Raw genomic sequence first — 21,931 nt, 5'->3', positions numbered from 1 at the left:
ACAAAATAGACTCCTGCTAGACGTTGTATCCAGAGAGATGATAAAGGACTGTAACTCGAAGTGAGCTCTTGAAGACTTATTTTACTCAAGGTTTTGTAACACATGGCAGTCAGGAGAAGTATGACTTGGTTCCACCCTAACAGGAGTAACATAAAGGATGGACAGGTGACAGGTAACTGAGGATGGTACAGAGCTGGGCTGTAAAAATGATTCCACTGGAGGTATCCACCAGAGGGGAAAAGAGTGCCCAGCTGAGGCTGCAAAAGTGAAAGGAGGGTTGAGTGGATATTTAGGTAATGGGAGGAGTGAAGAGTAGAGATAATAACTGATGACATTTTAGAACTAGCTGAAAAGACCACTTAGGAAGCACCTGAGAAAGTGTAGCAATACTTTGGATGGAGGATGCAGAGGAAGATTTTTTTTTAATCTTTTATTGAAATATAGCTGATTTACAATGTTGTGTTAGTTTCTGGTATACAGCAAAGTGATTCAGTTATATATATATATATATATTCTTTTTCATATTCTATTCCATTATGGTTTATTATAGGCTACTGAATAAGGTTACTTGTGCTATACAGTAGGACATTGCTGTTTATCCATTCTGTATGTTAGGGTTTGCATTTGTTAATCCGAAACTGAAAATTTATCCTTCTTTCTCATGCCCTTTGGGAATCATAAGTTTCTGCTTCTATGTCTGTAAGCCTATTTCTGTTTTGTAAATAAGTTCATTTGTATCATTATTTTTAGATTCTGCATATAAGCAGTATCATATGATATTTGTCTTTTTCTGTCTGACTTCACTTAGCATGATAATCTCGCTCCATCCATGTTGCTGCAAGTGGCATTATTTCATTCTTTTTGACGGTTGAGTCATATTCCATTGTATGCATATACTACATCTTTGTCCAGTCATCTCTGGATGGGCACATGGGTTGCTTTCACGTCTTGGCTACTGTAAATAGTTCTGCTGTGAACATTGGGATGTATGTTTTTGAATTAGAGTTTTCTCTGGATATATGTCAAGGAATGGTATTGCTGGATCATATGGTAACTCTATTTTTAGTTATTTTAAGGAGCCTCTATATTGTTTTCCATAGTGGCTGCACTATGGAAGTTTTGAAGGCAGCTGAACACTCACCTGGGGTGAGCCTCTGCCATGCATTTCTCTCCACATGCCAAGGATCTCAGTTTATCTATCCTCCATCTCCATTCTATCACTTCACAACTTTTTTTAAAATTTAAATTTATTCATTAAAAAAAAAAGTTTAAGGACAATTGCTTTACAGAATTGTACTTCACAACTTTCAATTCAAGTTTCAATTTGAACTTCCCAAGTTCAAAAACACTGACAGGTAGCAGCCATGAGCTGTGGAGGTGATTTAGCAGAGCAGTTGCTTTAGCATCATGTTCTTTGAAGTTCTAGAAACTTCTCAGGGATCTTCAAGGGCACAGAAGTCAGGTGGGGAGTGTGACTCTGGACCTTCCCACCTCCACCCACTTCAGCTATTCTTTTTTAAATTCTGTTTTACATCACAGCTTCTATGAAGTTTCATTTGAAAGGAAAAAAAAACCTTAAAAGTTAAAAAAAAAAACCCACTGAGCTACAGAAAGGATAAAGTGGTGACCAAATATACAAAATATTATGCAGATATGATTTGTTTGAGAAACACAGGGATATATTGTTTGATGATTGTCTAAACCAATTAATTTCTGAAATGGAGCTCAGAGGGATAAAAAGGAACAAAACTGTCATACAACTGCAGTTAGTAGTGGGGCTATTTTATTGCCCTGATTCACCGACAGAGTCTCCTATTCAACTGAATAATATTCAGACACTCTATATGCATCTCCCCAGCTGACGTCAACAGTGACCTTTTCATGTATTATTTTTTTTAATTCTATGTGTCATGAATAATGTACAATCTCAGAGCACAGGCATTATTTTACTCCTGGACTGTGTTTCTAGGACTTGGCTACACAATGGAGTGGTCATCATTTCTTCAAAACACAGAAGGAACATTGCATGTACACCCATGGTGGATTCATGTCAATGTATGGCAAAACTAATACAGTATTGTAAAGTAAAATAAAGTAAAAATAAAAATTAAAAAAAAAATAAAAAATAAAACACAGCCAAAAAAAAAAAAGAATGTATTAGGTGTCTTTCTTCTTCCAAAATTACTTTCAAGAAAATATGGGATAAAATGCTAAAAGTTGAAACTGTTGAACCCAAAAAAGGAAACCCTGGGGTCCCTAACTTGTGAAATGGTATGTAATGTTATCCTGTTGCCACTGTGCCTATCTTCCACTTCTTCTAATTCTGTTTCTCTCTCAAAGCACAGCTTATTCTCACCTTCTTGACAGTTTTCAAGAGTGATCTGGTATTTCTCTGCCAGTGTACACACATAGCCTTGATTATGTGTGTATGTTCCACTCCCTAGCGGTCTTCCTAGCCCATTTGAACACTTCAAATACTAGGACCTATCTTATATTTATTCTATTCTTTTAAATTTTTTTTATTTGAGTACATTTGCTTTACAATGTCATATTCGTGTCTACTGTACAGCGAAGTGAATCAGCCATACATATACATATTAATATATCCCCTCTTTTTTGGATTTTCTTCTTATTTAGGTTACCACAGAGCATTGAGTAGTGTTCCCTGAGCTCTCCATTAAACCCAGCAATCCCACTACTGGGCAAATACCTAGAGAAAACCATAATTCCAAAGGACACATGCTCCCCAGCGTTCATTGCACTATCCACGATAGCAATGACAAGGAAGCAACTTAAGCATCCATCATCAACAACAACAACAACAACAACAAAAAACATCCATCAACAGAGAAATGGATTTCTTTTATTCTTGAAGTGGCATGTTACATGCATAAAGAAAACATTACCAATGCTTTCCTGGCAGAGACCACTAAGAATCTGCCTGTGGGTGGACAAGATCTATTTATGACTCATTGTCATGAAAGAGGACACACACCATGGGGAACTGTGGAAGGTGGTAGAAATCAATTTCTAGTGGTAGAATCAATCCACTAGTCATAGTGATGGGATTTGGGCTTGTGTTAGGTGATTTGGGTGAGGGCCTGAGGAAATAGGGCTTTGCTGTGGATTTGACACTGTCAGGAAGTGGAGGTAATTTTGTAATGGGATATTGTCATAGATCTGATCTAGAAGGAAGGGAGACTAGACTGAGGCTATAGCTATAATCAGTAAATCCACAGCCATAATTACATTAGGCAGGACAAGAGAGTTTGTTCATTTTTGTTGTTTGGACAGCGTTTCTGTTTTTGTTTTGAAACATCGTGGTCTTGTGTCTGTACTGATCCATCATGGTTACAGAGTGGACTTCCCTAGTGTTGGTGCTTTGTGAAATCTTTTCCATCCAATAGGGGAATACTTGAACCTACTTGTAAGCAGCAGGTCAGCTCCCACTGTCAGGCACTGCTCTGCTCTTTCTCGACATGGAATTGAATTGGTTTTTAGCAACATTGCATCTTTATCAAAGTTCCCTGTTTGATACCCTGGGTGGGTGGAGGGCATCGCAAGACATAGGACCTCTACGCTTTAATCTCTGATCTCCCTTTTCTTTCTTACACTGAACACATTATATAATTTCTTTTCAAGGCTGTCTTTTGATCTGTGGAGGGAGCTGCATTGAACTTCAAGAGAGTGTCCCACTTTTCTTTTCACCAGAACTTTATGGTAAGGATCAAAACCTAATTTCTTCTTTATGCTCACAAGGTTCTGGAGGCTAACCCGTAGTGTGTTTGTCCCATTCTTAAAGAGACCAGGTTACAGTGAGGCTCTGCCAAAGGGCACAACTGAGTCCCAGGACACAGTGTGGTCTTCTAAGCCTGAGGACTGCTTTCTGTCCCCAGTCAGTATGGCCATTTCATGCCAATCTGTTTGGAAGGTTTGGGTGGAAAATTAGCAGGAGTCTTTGTGATCCAATCCTATGTAAAACATTTATTTGGTCATTTGTTTGTCATGGATACTGACTTTTGAGCAGTGGTTCATAATCCTGGTTGTATAACAAAATCAAAGTGGAGCTTTAAAAAAAAAACTGGTTTAATTGATTAGTATAGGTTTCAAACATCTGTCATATCCATCATCTTTTTTTTTTTAAATTCCTAAGGCAATTTTAACAAGATTCATTCTTAAGAGTAAAAGGATCCTTTGCTCTGAGTTGATAATGTAAATTATCCTTTGAGGAGGTCAAGGAAGATTTGTGACTATAGGTATCTAGTTTTGATATAATTTGCCTTAAAATTGTTTGCTCAGGCTGATGAACTCTTGGAAAAGCAATATAAAGCTAAAGGCCCAACTAAAAAATGAATCATTCTAAAACACAACAAAAGTGGTAGTTTCTCCAAGGCTTTGATGAGTTAAAATAATTCTGTGTCCGTGCCCCCCCTTCCCTATAAACAGGATGAGGGGGCAGTGGCAGTAAAAACAGGAGCGCCAGTGACTGGCGCTGGGTTGACAAGCAGACATATAAACAGAGTCTTGAGAGGAAGTCGTGTTTATAGCAACTGAAAGGGAAGCCCTAACCTCAAGTGACTGAGGAACTTTGGTGACTATAAATAGCTAGTCCAGTTATTTCCAACGTTTGATATAACTATTCATCAATAAATATATTCCAGCATGTATTGGAAATTAATCATTGGTTTAACAGTCATTCAGATGTCTATTGTACTTTGGGTTTCACAAAATTATAATAAACTAAGCCGCATAACTTCTTGCTATCTAGACAGCAATATGTTTCAAACTGACTTACAACACTGAAAACTCCAAAGGCGAAGATGATTGAGGCATAAATGTTAACTCATATAACTTTGTCTCCTCTGCGAAGGCCAGTGTGAATGGCCTTGAATGTGCTTCTGTGTAACTGATGGTAGTGATTACGCTAGAGAAAAGTATTTGTTTCAAAGAAAAGCATAGGCTGAGAATATCCCCTGTCATATAGGCTGTATAAGTGTAGATGATAGATTTGCTGAAAATAAACACTTGTGGATTGACTGAAATGAGGTACACACAGAAAAATATTGGAATCAGAGCTCATTAAGTTAATAAGTTGAACTCTGCATACATTATTACTTTTAATTACACTCTAAAGCAAGATATTGAGAATTCTGTTATAGTGCGAGTAGCTATTGTTGTTTAGTTGCTAAGTTGTGTCCAACTCTTTTGTGACCCCATGGACTGTAGCCTGCCAGGCTCCTCTGTCCATGGGATTTCCCAGGCAAGAATACTGGCTTGGGTTGCCATTTCCTTCTATAGGGGATCTCCCAAAACCAGGGGTTGAATCTATGTCTCCTGTGTTGGCAGGGGGATTCTTTACCACTGAGCCATCAGGGAAGCCCAGAAGTATGCCACGTGATAGTCTAAATTTTAAAGACATTAACTTTCATTTCTGGGGGAAAAAAGGCAATATAATTGAGTGGTTAAGATAGAGGACTCTAGGGTCAGACATCTTGGGTTTAAATACTAGCTCCATAATGTACTATGTGTGATCTTGATCAATATCTCTTAACCTCATCCTCATCTGTAAAGTGGGACAATAATAACACTCATAGGACTAATCCCAGAGAATTCAATTATTTAATTTAATAGTGCATTAAAACTGGAACAGTGCCTAGCACAGAGTAAGATCTTTATTATAAAGTACTTTACAGATTTTTGGTCTCTCAAAGAGTTAAGTGATGTGAACAGGATTTTGACTGAACAAGGAAAGCTGCTAAAACAATCTCTGTCTATTGAAGATTATTTTTCTGAAATAACACCTGATTCAGTGTCAGAAAAATTTTATGCTAAGTACCTGGTCCAAGGAATGCAGCTTAGGAATCTTCTGGGACTAGGGCTGTTTGCGTTTCTGTCAGGTTACCTTGTATTTCCTATGATTTCTGAAGAGGAAAATAATTTCTTTGAACAGACGTCTATCTGTTTCCATCTCAAGATGGGAAAAAGATCCCAAATCTAATTAAAATAATTTCAAAAGATTTTTGTTTATGGTGTGAATAATATTTAAGTGTCATTTGTAGAAAAATGCTTTCATAAGCCTGGAGGGCACTGAAGGACAGAGAGGATGTCTATAGTTCTTTGTCAACACTCTTTCATCTTCAGGGGCTTTACACAGTTGACTTCTTAAACTCTCTGCTCAAAGTGCTGAGGCAAGTCACAGTCAGAGATTTCTATGGAAAGCAGGCCCTCCCAGGACCTTTGCAGTAGTGCCGAAAGTACCTGCTGCCTGGCTGAATGCTTGCTAATTCACAATTACTAAGCACCTTCTTTCAGGAAATTAGTACCAAGACACCATCCATAGGTTCCTGAAGACTATGATCAGGGTGTTTTCATACTGGGGTGGTGTACTGTCCTTTCTTTTGCTTTTGTTTTTGGCTCTGTCATGAGGCATGCAAGATCTTAGTTTCTCTACCAGGGATCGAACCTGTGTCCCCTAACATGGAAGTGTGGGAGTCTTAACCACTGGACACCCAGAGAAGTCCCTGTCCTTCCTTAATAAAGGAAATTAAGCTGATTTATAATAACACAGGAGCTCAGATGCTAGAGAGTAAATGGAAAAGATTTTTTAAATATCTGCGTGTTCTTTTTGAGCAGGCAGAAGAATTAGCTTTATTTTGATGAAAATTCTAGATAATGTGGTGCTGGCATTGAAACTGAAGATCCCATTATCTAGCAACCATTATCTAAATAATAACAACAACAAGGATAAAAATGAGTATTTCCTGTGCATATGTCACACCTTGGCATGGTTCTATGAGAACACATTATGTATTACTGTATAATCCTCACAATAACCCTGTAAATATCACTATCAATTTAGGGTTCCATAGTGGGGATGGAAGGATAGTGCACATTAGAAATCATGCAACAGATCCTTTGGGATTGACTCAAAGGCATGGGATAATTTTGAGACCACAAAGTCTGGATCAAAGCCAGGTGTTCGGACCCCCATGTCTCATAATTTGGCATCTCTCCAACTAAAAAGTTTCAACTGAGAAAAATGGAATGACTCTTGAATATGGAAATATTTTCATGAAAGGCTAATCTTGTCCTTGTATTTATTTAGTGCCCTTCACTGAAACAACTCTTTTCTATCACTTTATAAATTCACACAATGTAATTCATAGATTTTTAAAAACGAGACATAAGTTTAGCTTGTTATATGTGTGCTGATCCCTGAAGTTGTGTGGGATCTTTTCTCTTCACAGGAATATACTCTGTGAAGAAAAGATTTATAAATCTTTAATACTGCCCTGAAGTACTGAATGAACTACATTTTCCCATTATAGTCCTTGCTTCCCCACGTTCTCCCCCTGACCCTGAAAAAAGTAGCCTAATTTTCTATCAGGGAAAGAAAACGAGGCCATTAGTTTGTGTCTGGAAACAGTGAAGAAATTACTGAGCTGTTTACAAGCTCGGCACATGTGGAATCAATCAAATATTCCATGAGATGGTTCAAAAATGTATTCAAATTATGTAGTTTTGAAATGCTAAACTTTGGAATTTGTTTCTTAATAGGAGACTTTTTGGACTCAATGGACATGAGTTTGAGTAAACTCCGGGAGTTGGTAATGGACAGGGAGGCCTGGTGTGCCGCAGTCCGTGGGGCTGCAGAGAGTCAGACGCGACTGAGCAACTGAGCTGAACTGAACTGAAGGAGAACTTTTAGGATAGTTTTCTTGATGAATATCCCCTTTTGTGAATTTGAATAACAATTTGAATATCCCCTTTTAAATTTGAGTAGCAAATAACAAATTGTTTAGAATAATAATAAGCCATCTTAACTTATATTTTGTTCCTATTTCTTGAAGGTCAGAGCAAGTCTGGTAATCTGTCTTACTGCTCCATTCCTAACAGCGAGGTTGATGACTACAGAAAATGGGAAGAAATTTAGGGCAAGGAGAAATCCTTCTCTTCCATTAGGCTTCTGTTTTGATATTTGGCCATGAAATTTGCAGTCATACTTAATTAGTCTGATCTGTATGCAAGATTTTCCTTAAAGAATGTGGTAGTGTTTAGGTACAGGTGGATTTTTAAGTGAGAACTTTGAAGCAATAAACTAAAAGAAAATGAATGATTCAGGTAGAATTGGATATGTAACCCTTCAAAATCTAGTTGAACTGGGTTGCATGCATGCCTGCTTACTCAGTCATGTCCAACTCTTTGCAACCCCTGTCAGGCTCCTTTGTCTATGGAATTCTCCAGGCAAGAATACTGGAGTGGGTTGCCATTCCCTTCTCCAGGGGATTTTTTTGATCCCGGGATAGAAGAGACATAAATGTTGTGGCATAGAATTACTATTAAAATAATGCTCTACATTTCTATTACAAACATTGCTCCCATATGTGTAATTTCTTTTGCTCTTCAGAGCAGTTTCACAAAATTAGATATTATAGCCCCATTTCACAAATTAAGGAGCTTAAATATGTAGTGCTAAGTTGCTTCAGTCATGTCCTATTCTTTGTGACCCTAGTGACTATAGCCCATCAAGCTCCTCATCCATGGAATTCTCCAGGCAAGAATGCTAGAGTGGGTTGCCATGCCCTCCTCCAGAGGGTCTTCCCAGCCCAGGGATCAAACCCACATCTCTTATGTCTCCTGCATTGGCAGATGGGGTCTTTACCACTCATGCCATCCAGGAAGCTCTAAGTATACAGAGGATAGTAGAATTTGTGTGCAGAAGCGTGATATAACGGAAAGAGAGCAGACTTAGGGATCAGATAGATTCAGAATCCCAACATCATCCCTTCAGTACATTGATGAACTGTGGACATACTGTCTTGGCTCTTTAGGTCTTATTTTCATTATCTGTAAAATGGGATAATTCTACTGACCTCATTGAATTGCTGTGAGAGCCAAAGGCAGGAAGGTATGTGAAAGGTCTGTCTCAGCTTAGCTTTTTCCGGAAGATGTGGGTCTTAATTCTAGGAGACTGCAAACCCAGTGTTTCTTGGGTATTTGGTTGCGGTCTCTGCTGCTATGACTTTGGGATACACTTTCCTGGGCCCTGTTGCTGAAGCCATAGGGAGCCCATGACAAGAGGGGAACAGAGTGACCTCCACCCCAGGTAAAATCATCACCTTCCTGATGTCTCATTATCCACATCTGGATTTAGCCATCATCATCCCCAAGTGGTAAAGATCTATGGATGTGTGCATACAGTAAGAATTACATGCTCCTGCCTATATTTTTCATGCTTCACTTTTAGCTACTTTGTGGGTACACTTGTTCACCAATTGTAAGAAACTGCTCTATCCATGTGTGGGGTTCTCATCACCCACAGCATGTGTCTCCTGAGGTCCTCTGGGTGCATGTTTTGGGCTATTGGTTTGTGACACGCAGGGTAACCCTGGCTTTATGGTGTTACCTCTCTCTCACAGCTGCAAACGCAGAAGATGAGCAGTGTTTGGTTAAGCTCACTGTCAAAATGGAGAAGTGGAGGAGCAGGGAGGGAAAATGTGGGCAGAATTACCCACAGAGCCCATGACCAAGTGGAATGACGTCACTGTCCTCTTGTTCAGTTCCCTGTCCCCCAGAAGGAACAATGCTCCTTCTGCTCCTGGGCCTGTCATCACCCCCTCTCTTTTTTGCCCTCGCAAGTGTATTTTCCAGGAGAACCATGGCTGTGGGGGCCTCCACCCACCTCCACACAACTTATATTTAGCTCTGAAGACAAGCGTTCTCTTGACCTTGACAGAAATCAAAGGGGAGGCCAGACTGCTGGGGCCTGGAGAAAGAAAGGAGGAACTAAAGAAGCTTCTCTGTAGAAACTGCAGGAAAATCTCTGACCTTGAGGTCCTCGGAGAGAAGGCGTGCTAGCTCCGATGATGACAGAGTTGAATTAAAATACAAATGCTTCCAAATATCTGTTGCCAGGAAGCAGATGACATGCTAAATTACTCTGCAGATTGACTACTTAATTCACCCATTTCCTGAGTCAGGAGTTGCCAGAAGAGCCATTTTGTCCTTTCTGGCAAAAAAGCCACTGGGATGGCTGTCTCCAGTCCCCTTTCCTGTGCTTCCTGCGTAGGAAGGCCTGTTTCCTGCAGAGAGATGCCTGATTAGACAGCACTATTTTGGTAGGCTGGGGACGAGGTAGCAAGGGAGGTCTTTCATTTGATATTGATTCGGGAACAGTGTGGATGTCATATATATCACAGAAATATAAATCCTTTAGAAAAAGCAAAAATCATGAATCCTGTAGAGGTCCAAAATAGTGTATCGCCACATTTTTATCTGTTTGATTTAAAATGTTTTGAGATGCCTGGTTTATTTTTTGTGTAAAGAACAAAATTTTCATGCAGCTTTTTGAAACTGAATTTTGAATAATGGGATTAATATTTGCCAAGTGAATATGATGTTCCTAAGGTGTCTGGTATTGGTGAGGAATGACTTTAAGAAGATAGCCTCACAGTAGGCTAGACTTTAAGACTTGACCCTGGGCCAGTGTGGGGATTTTATAGACCCTGATGGATGAGCTGTTTGAATCCCAGTTTGTAACTATTCCTCTGGATTCCTTCAGCAGTGCCTTTATTTTGTGCTAAGAGGAGTCCAGCAGTAAAGAATCCACCTGCAACATAGGAGATGCAGGAAATGCAGGTTAGATCCCTGGGTTGGGAAGAGTCCCTGGAGAAGGGTATAGCAACACACTCCAGTATTCTTACCTGGGAAATCCCATGGACAGAGGAGCCTAGTGGACTATAATCCAAAGGGTTGCAAAGAGTTGGATGTGACAGAGCAACTGAGCAAAAGAAGTAAAGTAGCTGAATCAGAGGCATATAATTCAGCAAAGCTAAATAAATACAAAGGTCAGAACATTCAGGGAAAGGAAATGAAGGGTAGGAAGTAAATTGGACCACAAGTGAATTTGTTCACAAAACACAGAGCGTGAAGATTTATTTCTTCTAATACTTGTCTGGCATTGATTCCGTGTGACCTCATATAACTGTATGAGCCTTGTGTGTCCCCTGACCAGTCAATTAGATTGTTAGCTTCTCAAAGGAAAGACTTCTGTCATGGGCTTTGAATTCCATGTCTTGTTCAAAGCTTTACTTGCAGTCTGTGACCCTTAAATGTTTGCTGGTATTGATGATGATGGTTGAGTTTCTTCTCATCTATAAGCTTCTACTGTGGAACACCAATATTTCAACATCATTGAACATGTTAGCAATTATTTTAGGAGTTGTTGTTTGGGATCAGAGGGCATCTTGAGTTAATTGCCTTTAAGCAAATTTGGGGTTACTTCATTGAATAGCTTCTAATTTCTATTTTTAGGCTTTTGCTCCAATGTCTGGGTGTTGGTCAGAGAGCTCCTTGTCACTAAGAGTAAGCTGTGCAAAAGAAAACTGCCCATTGGTCGTGGGATATTGCAGAGATTCCTTCCCTGGAGGAGGGTGTGACTAGTTGACTCTAGTAACTGACTCTATTCATTTTATAGTTTCTTATTTTTCTATAGCAGTGATTTTGCAATCAAAGCTCTATGGCTTATTCTCATATTTTGTATTTCTTTAATCCTTATGAAAAGAATGTAAAATAAATACTTGACAGATGGCTTTAAAGTTTCTGCTCTTAGCTTTTTGGGCATTGCTTTCAAGTAGGAGGATTATACAGGTCTGAGGGGTCTCTGGATGTATCATCAGCCAGTTTGGGTATTTGCTGTCACCATCTGCCAAAGGAAGATCAAAAAACAAACAAACAAAAAATGAAACAAAAAAGAAAATCTGAAGCTTTCTTTTTGGCTTTTTTCTAACAGCATTGGTGAAGAATTTAACGGGAAAGAAGTCAGAGATACTACCTAAAATGAAATTTGGTAACATTTTTATTAAGACATTCTACTTAACTGTATATTATAGGTAGCAGATAACTAATTCTAGTATATTTCAGTAATTAATAATTTAATGTGTATCCCAATAATGGAGAATAAATCCTTAAAATCATTAGGTCAATTTGCAAATATGGTATGAATATAAATTTATTCTGTCTTAACCTTCACTCTGAGTCTCTTATTTGCATCTCATATCCACCAGAGGACCAATTTAAAATAGAGAACAGGTCTAGAAGAATAAACGCAAAAAAGTGGAATAAAATTTTTGAAAAAATGAAGATAGTTATATGACAGCTGAGGGTAAATTTTCTACATATTAAATTGTATTCTAGAGCTATAATCTTTAAACCCATATGGTGCTGAAAAAGGTGTAGACTGCCCAGTGATTCAAAGTAGTCTAGAAATAGATCATATTATAAAAGATCACCTAGTATATATAACAATAACATCATGGGTCAATTTGAAGATGTTTTTTCTTTTGTTTCCTCAATAAATGTCAGGACAATTGGTTAATTATTTAACTAAAAATCTTAAACTCAGCAGTGGCCACAGGACTGGAAAAGGTCAGTTCTCATTCCAATTCCAAAGAAAGGCAATGCCAAAGAATGCTCAAACTACCACACAATTGCACTCATCTCACACACTAGTAAAGTAATGCTCAAAATTCTCCAAGCCAGGCTTCAGCAATACGTGAACCATGAACTTCCAGATGTTCAAGCTGGTTTTAGAAAAGGCTGAGGAACTAGAGATCAATTGCCAACATCCGTTGGATCATCGAAAAAGCAAGAGAGTTCCAGAAAACCATCTATTTCTGCTTTATTGACTATGCCAAAGCCTTTGACTGTGTGGATCACAATCAACTGTGGAAAATTCTGAAAGAGATGGAAAGGTTACCAGACCACCTGACCTGCCTCTTGAGAAACCTATATGCAGGTCAGGAAGCCACAGTTAGAACTGGACATGGAACAACAGACTGGTTCCAAATAGGAAAAGGAGTACGTCAAGGCTGTATATTGTCACCCTGCTTATTTAACTTATATGCAGAGTACATCATGAGAAATGCTGGGCTGGAAGAAGCACAAGCTGGAATCAATTTTGCTGGGAGAAATATCAATAACCTCAGATATGCAGATGACACCACCCTTATGGCAGAAAGTGAAGGAGAACTAAAAAGCCTCTTGATGAAAGTGAAAGAGGAGCGTGAAAAAGTTGGCTTAAAGCTCAACATTCAGAAAACTAAGATCATGGCATCTGGTCCCATCACTTCATGAAAAATAGATGGGGAAACAGTGGAAACAGTGGCAGACTTTATTCTTCTGGGCTCCAAAATCACTTCAGATGTTGACTCAGCCGTGAAATTAAAAGATGCTTGCTCCTTGGAAGAAAAGTTATGACCAACCTAGGTAGGATATTAAAAAGCAGAGACATTACTTTGCCAACAAAGGTCCGTCTAGTCAAGGCTATGGTTTTTCCAGTGGTCATGTATGGATGTGAGAGTTGGACTGTGAAGAAAGCTGAGTGCCAAAGAATTGATGCTTTTGAACTGTGGTGTTGGAGAAGACTCCTGAGAGTCCCTTGAACTGCAAGGAGATCCAACCAGTCCATTCTAAAGGAAGTCGGTCCTGGGTGTTCTTTGGAGGGAATGATGCTGAAGCTGAAACTCCAATACTTTGGCCACCTCATGGGAAGAGTTGACTCATTGGAAAAGACTCTGATGCTGGGAGGAATTGGGGGCAGGAGGAGAAGGGGACGACAGAGGATGAGATGGCTGGATGGCATCACCGACTCGATGGATGTGAGTTTGAGTGAACTCCGGGAGATGGTGATGGATAGGGAGGCCTGGTGTGCTGGGATTCATGGGTTCGCAAAGAGTCGGACATGACTGAGTGACTGAACTGAACTGAACTGAAAAATCGTAGGTTCTTACTTTTTAAAAAAAATCAATTTTTTTATTGAAGGGTAATTTCTTTATTACCTTGCAAGGAGATCAAACCAGTTCATCCTAAAGGAATTCAGTCCTGTATATTCATTGGAAGGACTGATGTTGAAGCTGAAACTCCAATACTTTGGCCACCTGATGTGAAGAACTGACTCATTTGAAAAGACCCTGATGCTGGGAAAGATTGAAGGCTGGAGGAGAAAGGGACAACAGAGGATGAGATGGTTAGATGGCATCACTGACTCAATGGACATGAGTTTGAGTAAGCTCCGGGAGTCGGTGATGGACGGGGAGGCCTGGCATGCTGTAGTCCATGGGGTCACAAAGAATCGGACACAACTGAATGACTGAACAGACTGAACAGAATTGCTCTATAGAATTGTGTTTTCTGTCAAGCCTCAACATGACTCAGCCATAGGTATACATATATCCCCTCCCTTTTGAACCTCCCTCCCTCATCCCTCCCCATCCCACCCCTCTATGTTGATACAGAGCCCCTGTTTGAGTTTCCTGAGCCATACAGCAAATTCCTGTTGGCAACCTATTTTGCATATGGTAATGTAAGTTTCCATGTTACTCTTTCCATACATCTTACCCTCTCTTCCCCTATCCCCATGTCCATAAGTCTATTTTCTATGTCTGATTCTCCATTGTCGGCCCTTAAATAAATTCTTCAGTACCATTTTTCTAAATTCCATATATATGTGTTAGAATATTATATTTATCTCTCTCATTCTGACTTACTTCATTCTGTATAATAAGTTCTAGGTTCCTTCACATCATTAGAACTAACTCAGATGCATTCCTTTTTGCTGAGTAATATTCCATTGTGTATATGTACCACAACTTCTTTTTCCATTCATCTCTCAATGGACATCTAGGTTGCTTCCATGTTCTAACTATTGTAAATAGTGCTGCAATGAACAATGGGATACATGTGTCTTATTCAATTTTGGTTTCCTCTGGGTATATGCCTAGGAGGGAGATTACTGGATCATATGGTAGTTTTACTCCTAGTTTTTAAAGGAATCTCTGTACCATCTTCCATAGTGCCAGTATCAATTTACATTCCCCTCAACAGTGCAAGAGCATTCCCTTTTCTCCACACCTTCTCCAGCATTTATTGTTTGTAACTTTTTGATGGTGGACATTCTGACTGGTGTGAGGTGATATCTCATTGTGGTTTTGATTTGTATTTCTCTAATAATGAGTGATGTTGAGCATCTTTTCATGTGTTTGTTAGCCATCTGTATGTCTTTTTTGGAGAAATGTCTATTTAGGTCTTTTTCCCACTTTTTGATTGGATTGTTTGTTTTTCTGGTCTTGAGTTGTATGAGCTACTTATATATTTTGGAAATGAATCCTTTGTCAGTTGTTTCATTTGTTATTATTTTCTCCCATTCTGAGTGTTGTCTTTTCACCTTGTCTATAGTTTCCTTTGCTGTGCAAAAGCTTTTAAGTTCAATCAGTTCCCACTTATTCACCTTTGTTTTTATTTCCAGTTACTCTAGGAGGTGGGTTGTAGAGGATCTTGCTTTGATTTATGTCATCAAGTGTTCTGCCTATGTTTTCCTCTAAGAGTTTTATAGTTTTTGGTTTTACATGTAGATCTTTAATCCATTTTGAGTTTATCTTTGTGTATGGTGTTAAGAAGTGTTCTCATTTCAGTCTTTTACATTAGCTGTCCAGTTTTCCCAGCAACATTTATTGAAGGATGTCTTTGCCCGTTGTATATTCTTGCCTCCTTTGTCAAAAATAAGGTATTCATAGGTACATGGGCTTATTTTTGGGCTTTCTATCTTGTTCCATTGGTCTATATTTCTGTTTTTGTGCCAGCACCATACTGTCCTGATGACTGTAGCTTTGTGACATAATCTGAAGTCAGGAAGGTTATTCCTGCAGCTCCACTCTTCTTTCTCAGGACTGCTTTGGCTATTTGGGGTCTTTTGTGTTTCCATAGGAATTGTGAAATTTTCTGTTCTAGTTCTGTGAGAAGTGCTATTGGGAATATGATAGGGATTACATTGAATCTGTGGATTGCATTGGTAGTATAGTCATTTTAATAACACTGATTCTTCCTACCCAGAAAGAATATCTCTCCATCCGTTTATGTCATCTTTGATTTCTTTCATTAGCATCTTATAATTTTCTGTGTATAGTTCATTCATCTCCTTAGGTAAGTTTATTCCTAGACATTTAATTCTTTTTGTTGCAATGGTGAAGGGGATTGATTCCTTAATTTCTCTTTCTGATTTTCATTGTTAGTATATAGAAATGCAAATGACTTCTGTGTATTGATTTTGCATCCTGTAACTTTGCTAAATTCACTGACAAGCTCTAGTAATTTTCTGATACTGTCTTTAGGGTTTTCTATGTACAGTATCATGTCATATGCAAACAGTGAGAGCTTTACTTCTTTTCCAATCTGGATTCTTTTTATTTCTTTTTCTTCTCTGGTTGCTATAGCTAGCACTTCCAGAACTTTGTTGAATAATAGTGGTGAAAGTGGACACCTTTGTCTTGTTCCTCATCTTAGGGGGAATGCTTTCAGCTTTTCACCATTGAGAATAATGTTTGCCATAGGCTTATTATATATGGCCTTTAGTCTGTTGAGCTAGGTTCCTTCTATGCCCATTTTTTGAAGAGTTTTCACTATAAATGGGTGCTGAATTTTGTCAAAGGCTTTTTCTGCATCTATTGAGATTATCATATGGTTTTTATCTTTCAGTTTGTTAATTAATATGGTGTATCACATTGATTGATTAGCATATATTGAAGAATCCTTGCATCCCTGGAATAAACCCAACTTGATCATGGTGTGTGAACTTTTTGTTTTACATATATGTTCATCAGTGATATTGACTGTAGTTGCATTTTTTGTGTGTTGTCTTTGTCTAGTTTTGATATCAGGGTGAAGTGATATCTCTCCTCTGCAATTTTTTGAAAGAGTTTTAAAAGGATAGGCATTGCTGCTGCTACTGCAAGTCACTTCAGTCGTGTCCAACTCTGTGTGACCCCATAGACAGCGGCCCACCAGGCTCCCCCATTCCTAGGCATTAGCTTTACTTTATTTTATTTTATTTTTTTTATCATCTTTTTTTTTTTAGTTTTTTATTTTTTAAATTTTAAAATCTTTAATTCTTACATGCATTCCCAAACATGAACCCCCCTCCCACCTCCCTCCCCAGAACATCTTTCTGGGTCATCCCCATGCACCAGCCCCAAGCATGCTGCATCCTGCGTCAGACATAGACTGGCGATTCAATTCACATGATAGTATACATGTTAGAATGTCATTCTCCCAAATCATCCCACCCTCTCCCTCTCCCTCTGAGTCCAAAAGTCCGTTATACACATCTGTGTCTCTTTCCCTGTCTTGCATACAGGGTCGTCATTGCCATCTTCCTAAATTCCATATATATGTGTTAGTATACTGTATTGGTGTTTTTCTTTCTGGCTTACTTCACTCTGTATAATCGGCTCCAGTTTCATCCATCTCATCAGAACTGATTCAAATGAATTCTTTTTAATGGCTGAGTAATACTCCATTGTGTATATGTGCCACAGCTTTCTTATCCATTCATCTGCTGATGGACATCTAGGTTGTTTCCATGTCCTGGCTATTATAAACAGTGCTGCGATGAACATTGGGGTACATGTGTCTCTTTCAATTCTGGTTTCCTCGGTGTGTATGCCCAGCAGTGGGATTGCTGGGTCATAAGGTAGTTCTATTTGCAATTTTTTAAGGAATCTCCACACTGTTCTCCATAGTGGCTGTACTAGTTTGCATTCCCACCAACAGTGTAGGAGGGTTCCCTTTTCTCCACACCCTCTCCAGCAATTATTGCTTGCAGATTTTTGGATCGCAGCCATTCTGACTGGTGTGAAGTGGTACCTCATTGTGGTTTTGATTTGCATTTCTCTAATAATGAGTGAAGTTGAGCATCTTTTCATGTGTTTGTTAGCCATCCGTATGTCTTCTTTGGAGAAATGTCTATTTAGTTCTTTGGCCCATTTTTTGATTGGGTCATTTATTTTTCTGGAATTGAGCTGCAGAAGTTGCTTGTATATTTTTGAGATTAGTTGTTTGTCAGTTGCTTCATTTGCTATTATTTTCTCCCATTCAGAAGGCTGTCTTTTCACCTTGCTTATATTTTCCTTTGTTGTGCAGAAGCTTTTAATTTTAATTAGATCCCATTTGTTTATTTTTGCTTTTATTTCCAGAATTCTGGGAGGTGGATTACTTAGCTTTACTTTAAATGATAGAATTCTCCTGTGAAGCCATCTGGTCCTGGGCTTTTGTTTTTGGGGGAGATTTTTGATCACAGCTTCGATTCCAGTGCTTGTAATTGGATTGTTCATAATTTCTATTTCTTCCTGGTTCAGTCTTGAAAGATTGAACTTTTCTAAGACTCTGTCCATTTCTTCCAGGCTATCTATTTTATAGCCATATAGTAGTTCATAATAGCCTCTTATAATCCTTTGTATTTCTGCATTGTCTATTGTAACCTCTCCTTTTCCATTTCTAATTTTGTTAATTTGATTCTTCTCTCTTTTTTTTTCTTGCTGAGTCTGGCTAAAGGTTTGTCAATTTTGTTTATGTTCTCAAAGAACCAGGTTTTAGTTTTATTAATCTTTACTATTGTTTCTTTCATTTCTTTTTCATTTATTTCTGCTCAGATCTTTATGATTTCTTTCCTTCTACTAATTTTTGGGGTTTTTTTGTTCTTCTTTTTCCAGTTGTTTTAGGTGTAAAGTTAGGTTGTCTGTTCAATGGTTTTCTTGCTTCTTGAGGTAGGATTGTATTGCTTTAAACTTCCCTCTTAGAACTGCTTTTGGTGCATCCCATAGATTTTGAGTTGTCATGTTTTCATTGTCATTTGTTTCTAGAAATTTTTTGGTTTCCCTTTTAATTTCTTCAGTAACCTGTTGGTTATTTAGAAATATGTTGTTTAATCTCCACGTATCTAGTTTCACAGCATTGTGGTCAGAGAAGAATCTGGATATAATTTCAATTTTCTTGAATATACTGAGGTTTGATTTGTGACCCAAGATGTGGTCTATCCTGGAGAATGTTCCATGTGCACTTGAGAAGAAGGTGTATTCTGCAATTCGATGGAATGTCCTGAAGTTATCAATGAGATCCATCTCATCTAATGTATCATTTAAGATGTGTTTCCTTATTTATTTTCTGTTTTGATGATCTGTCCATTGGTGTGAGTGGAGTGTTAAAGTCTCCTACTATTATTGTGTTACTGTCAATTTCTCCTTTTATGTCTGTTAGTGTTTGTCTTATGTATTGAGGTGCTCCTTTATGTTGGGTGCATAGATATTTACAATTGTCATGTCTTCCTTTTGGATTGATCCCTTGATCATTATGTAGTGTCCTTCATATCTCTTGTAATCTTTATTTAAAGGTCTATTTTGTCTGATATGAGGATTGTTACTCCAGCTTTCTTTTGCTTCCCATTTGTGTGGAATAAATTTTTCCATCCTTTCACTTTAAGCCTATATGTGTTTTTAGGTCTGAAGTGGGTTTCTTGTAGACAGCATGTATATGCATCTTGTTTTTGTATCCATTCAGCCAGTCTGTATCTTTTGGTTGGAGCATTTAATCCGTTCACATTTAAAGTAATTATTGATATATATATGTCCTATTGACATATTCTTAGTTGTTTGGAGTTGATTTTATAGATCTTTATTTTCTCTATTGTATTTCTTGACTATGTAAGTCCCTTTAATATTTGTTGTAAAGCTGGTTTTGTGGTACTGAATTCTTTTAACTTTTGCTTGTCTGAAAACCTTTTTATTTCTCCATCTATTTTGAATGAGATCCTTGCCGGGTACAGTAATCTTGGTTGTAGATTTTTCCCTTTCAGTACTTTAAATATATCCTGCCATTCCCTTCTGGCCTGTAGAGTTTATGGTGAAAGATCAGCCACTAATTGTATGGGGTTTTTCTTGTATGTTACTTGTTGCTTCTCTCTTGTTGCTTATCTCTTGTTGCTTATAATATTCTTTCTTTGTGTTTAGTCTTTGTTAGTTTGATTAGTATGTGTCTTGGCGTGTTTCTCCTTGGGTTTATCCTGTATGGGACTCTTTGCACCTCTGGATTTGACTATTTCCTTTACCATGTTGGGAAAATTTTCAACTATAATCTCTTCAAAATTTTCTCATACCCTTTCTTTTTCTCTTCTTCTTCTGGGACCCCTATAACTCAAATATTGGTGCATTTGATATTGTCCCAGAGGTCTCTGAGACTATCCTCAGTTCTTTTCATTCTTTTTTACTTTATTCTACTCTTCAGAAATTATTTCCACCATTTTATCTTCCAGCTCAGTGATTCATTCTTCTGCTTCAGATATTCTGCTATTGACTCCTTCTAGAGTATTTTAATTTCAGTAATTGTGTTGTCTCTGTATGTTTATTCTTTAATTCTTCCAGGTCTTTGTTGAGTGATTCCTGCATTTTCTCCATTCTGTTTTCAAGGTTTTTGATCATCTTTACTATCATTATTCTGAATTCTTTTTCAGGTAGTTTGCCTATTTCCTCTTCATTTATTTGTACTTCTTTGTTTCTAGTTTGTTCCTTCATTTGTGTATTATTTCTCTGCCTTTTCATTATTTTCTTTTAACTTCTTGTGTTTGAGATCTCCTTTCCCCAGGCTTCAGGAAAGTTGAATTCTTTCCTTGCAGAAGGTTGAATTCTTTCTTCCTTTTGGTTTCTGCCCTCCTAAGGTTGGTCCAGTGGTTTGTGTGAGCTTCTTATAGGGCGAGATTTGTTCTGAGTGTTTTGGTTTGTTTTCCCTCTGATGGGGAAGGTTGAGTGAGGTGGTAATGCTCTCTGCTGATGATTGGGTTTGCAATTTTGTTTTATTTGTGGTTTAGATGAGGCATCCTGCACAGGGTGCTACTGGTGGTTGTGTGATGCTGGGTCTTGTATTCAAATGGTTTCCTTTGTGTGAACTCTCACTAGTTGATACTCCCTAGGGCTAGTTCTCAGGTAGTGTAGGGTCTTGGAGTACTCCTACTCCAAAGGCTCAGGGCTTAATCTCACATTAATAGGGGGTCTTTTGAAATAAAAAGGTAGCTTCTCTGTTACAGTTATGCAAACCAAATCCATATCTCACTGTGTATAAGCAACTTGAAAAAGTTTTTCTGTCTTTGGAAAAACTGCAACAATATCATACAGCTGGACTCTTGAAGAAGTTTCTCTCAAAACATTACAGTGAGATGGATCTGAAACTATAATTATTCATCTAGTTAAAATTTTAATTGGTTTTGATTTTCCCTATACAATTGGCAAAGTTGCAAAGAGTTCAGAAACAGCTATTGGTTTTTCAATTTCCTGTTTCTTTTCCTTAGATTCAACAACATGATTGCTGGCAACAACTGAATAGCCCAGGTGAGCAGCATTCTCCACAAGCCTGTGCCGTGCCTCACTAGGTTCATACTTAATACTATACACCAAAATTGAGCAAAATAGATAAAATATTTATATATTAAAATAAAGCCATTAAACAACTGAAAGAAAATATAGGTTTTTTTTTCTAAACTTACTACAGAAATAAGCTTTCTAAGGGGAAAAAAAAGAAATCTTAGAATGAAGATTGTTACATTTGAAAACATAAAAAACCTTTAGAACCTTCATATGTCTATAAAAAATCTAAAATTGATTTTTAATAGCAAAATGATTTTGAAAAATATTGTAGCATATGTAACTGATTATTACTATCATTTTGTAAAAGTCTTTTATGAATCAACAACAAAAATTGGAAGATACCAAAGTATTGAATAAAGATATTAAAGTTAATTGACACATGACCACATATAAAGAGCTAATAAATATCAGAAATTCAGGCTCAATATTCAAAAAAATACAAATAAAATCAATATGATATTGTTTTTGTCCCATCAAATTATCCAAAATTTAAAAATGATAATGTTCTGCACTGGGAGGCATTCTATACTTTTGGGATATAGATACAGCTTTCTGGAAAACATTTCGGAACTCATATTTTAAAAGCCTTAAAAAAATTGCATTTTGATACAAAAATTGAACTTTTAAGAATTTACCCAAAGAGAATAATAAGAGATGTAGCAATTATTTTTGTGTGAGTATATTGATGT

General features: G+C 37.8%; 1 long non-coding RNA gene across 1 annotated transcript in view; it reads left to right on the top strand.

Annotated features, from left to right (window-relative positions):
* The window catches only part of LOC138445349 (uncharacterized), an 84,262-nt gene extending 63,056 nt beyond the window's left edge, over positions 1 to 21,206 (top strand). The window contains exon 3 of the long non-coding RNA XR_011258821.1: positions 21,167 to 21,206. This is a non-coding gene — a long non-coding RNA (uncharacterized lncRNA). The remainder of the gene's footprint in view (positions 1 to 21,166) is intronic.
* Positions 21,207 to 21,931: the final 725 nt, after the last annotated feature.

This window comes from Ovis canadensis, chromosome 8, assembly GCF_042477335.2.
Source record: "Ovis canadensis isolate MfBH-ARS-UI-01 breed Bighorn chromosome 8, ARS-UI_OviCan_v2, whole genome shotgun sequence".
NCBI lineage: Eukaryota > Metazoa > Chordata > Mammalia > Artiodactyla > Bovidae > Ovis > Ovis canadensis.
The sequence above is the reverse complement of the archived record's forward strand: the minus strand, read 5'-3'. Positions and strand labels throughout refer to the sequence as shown.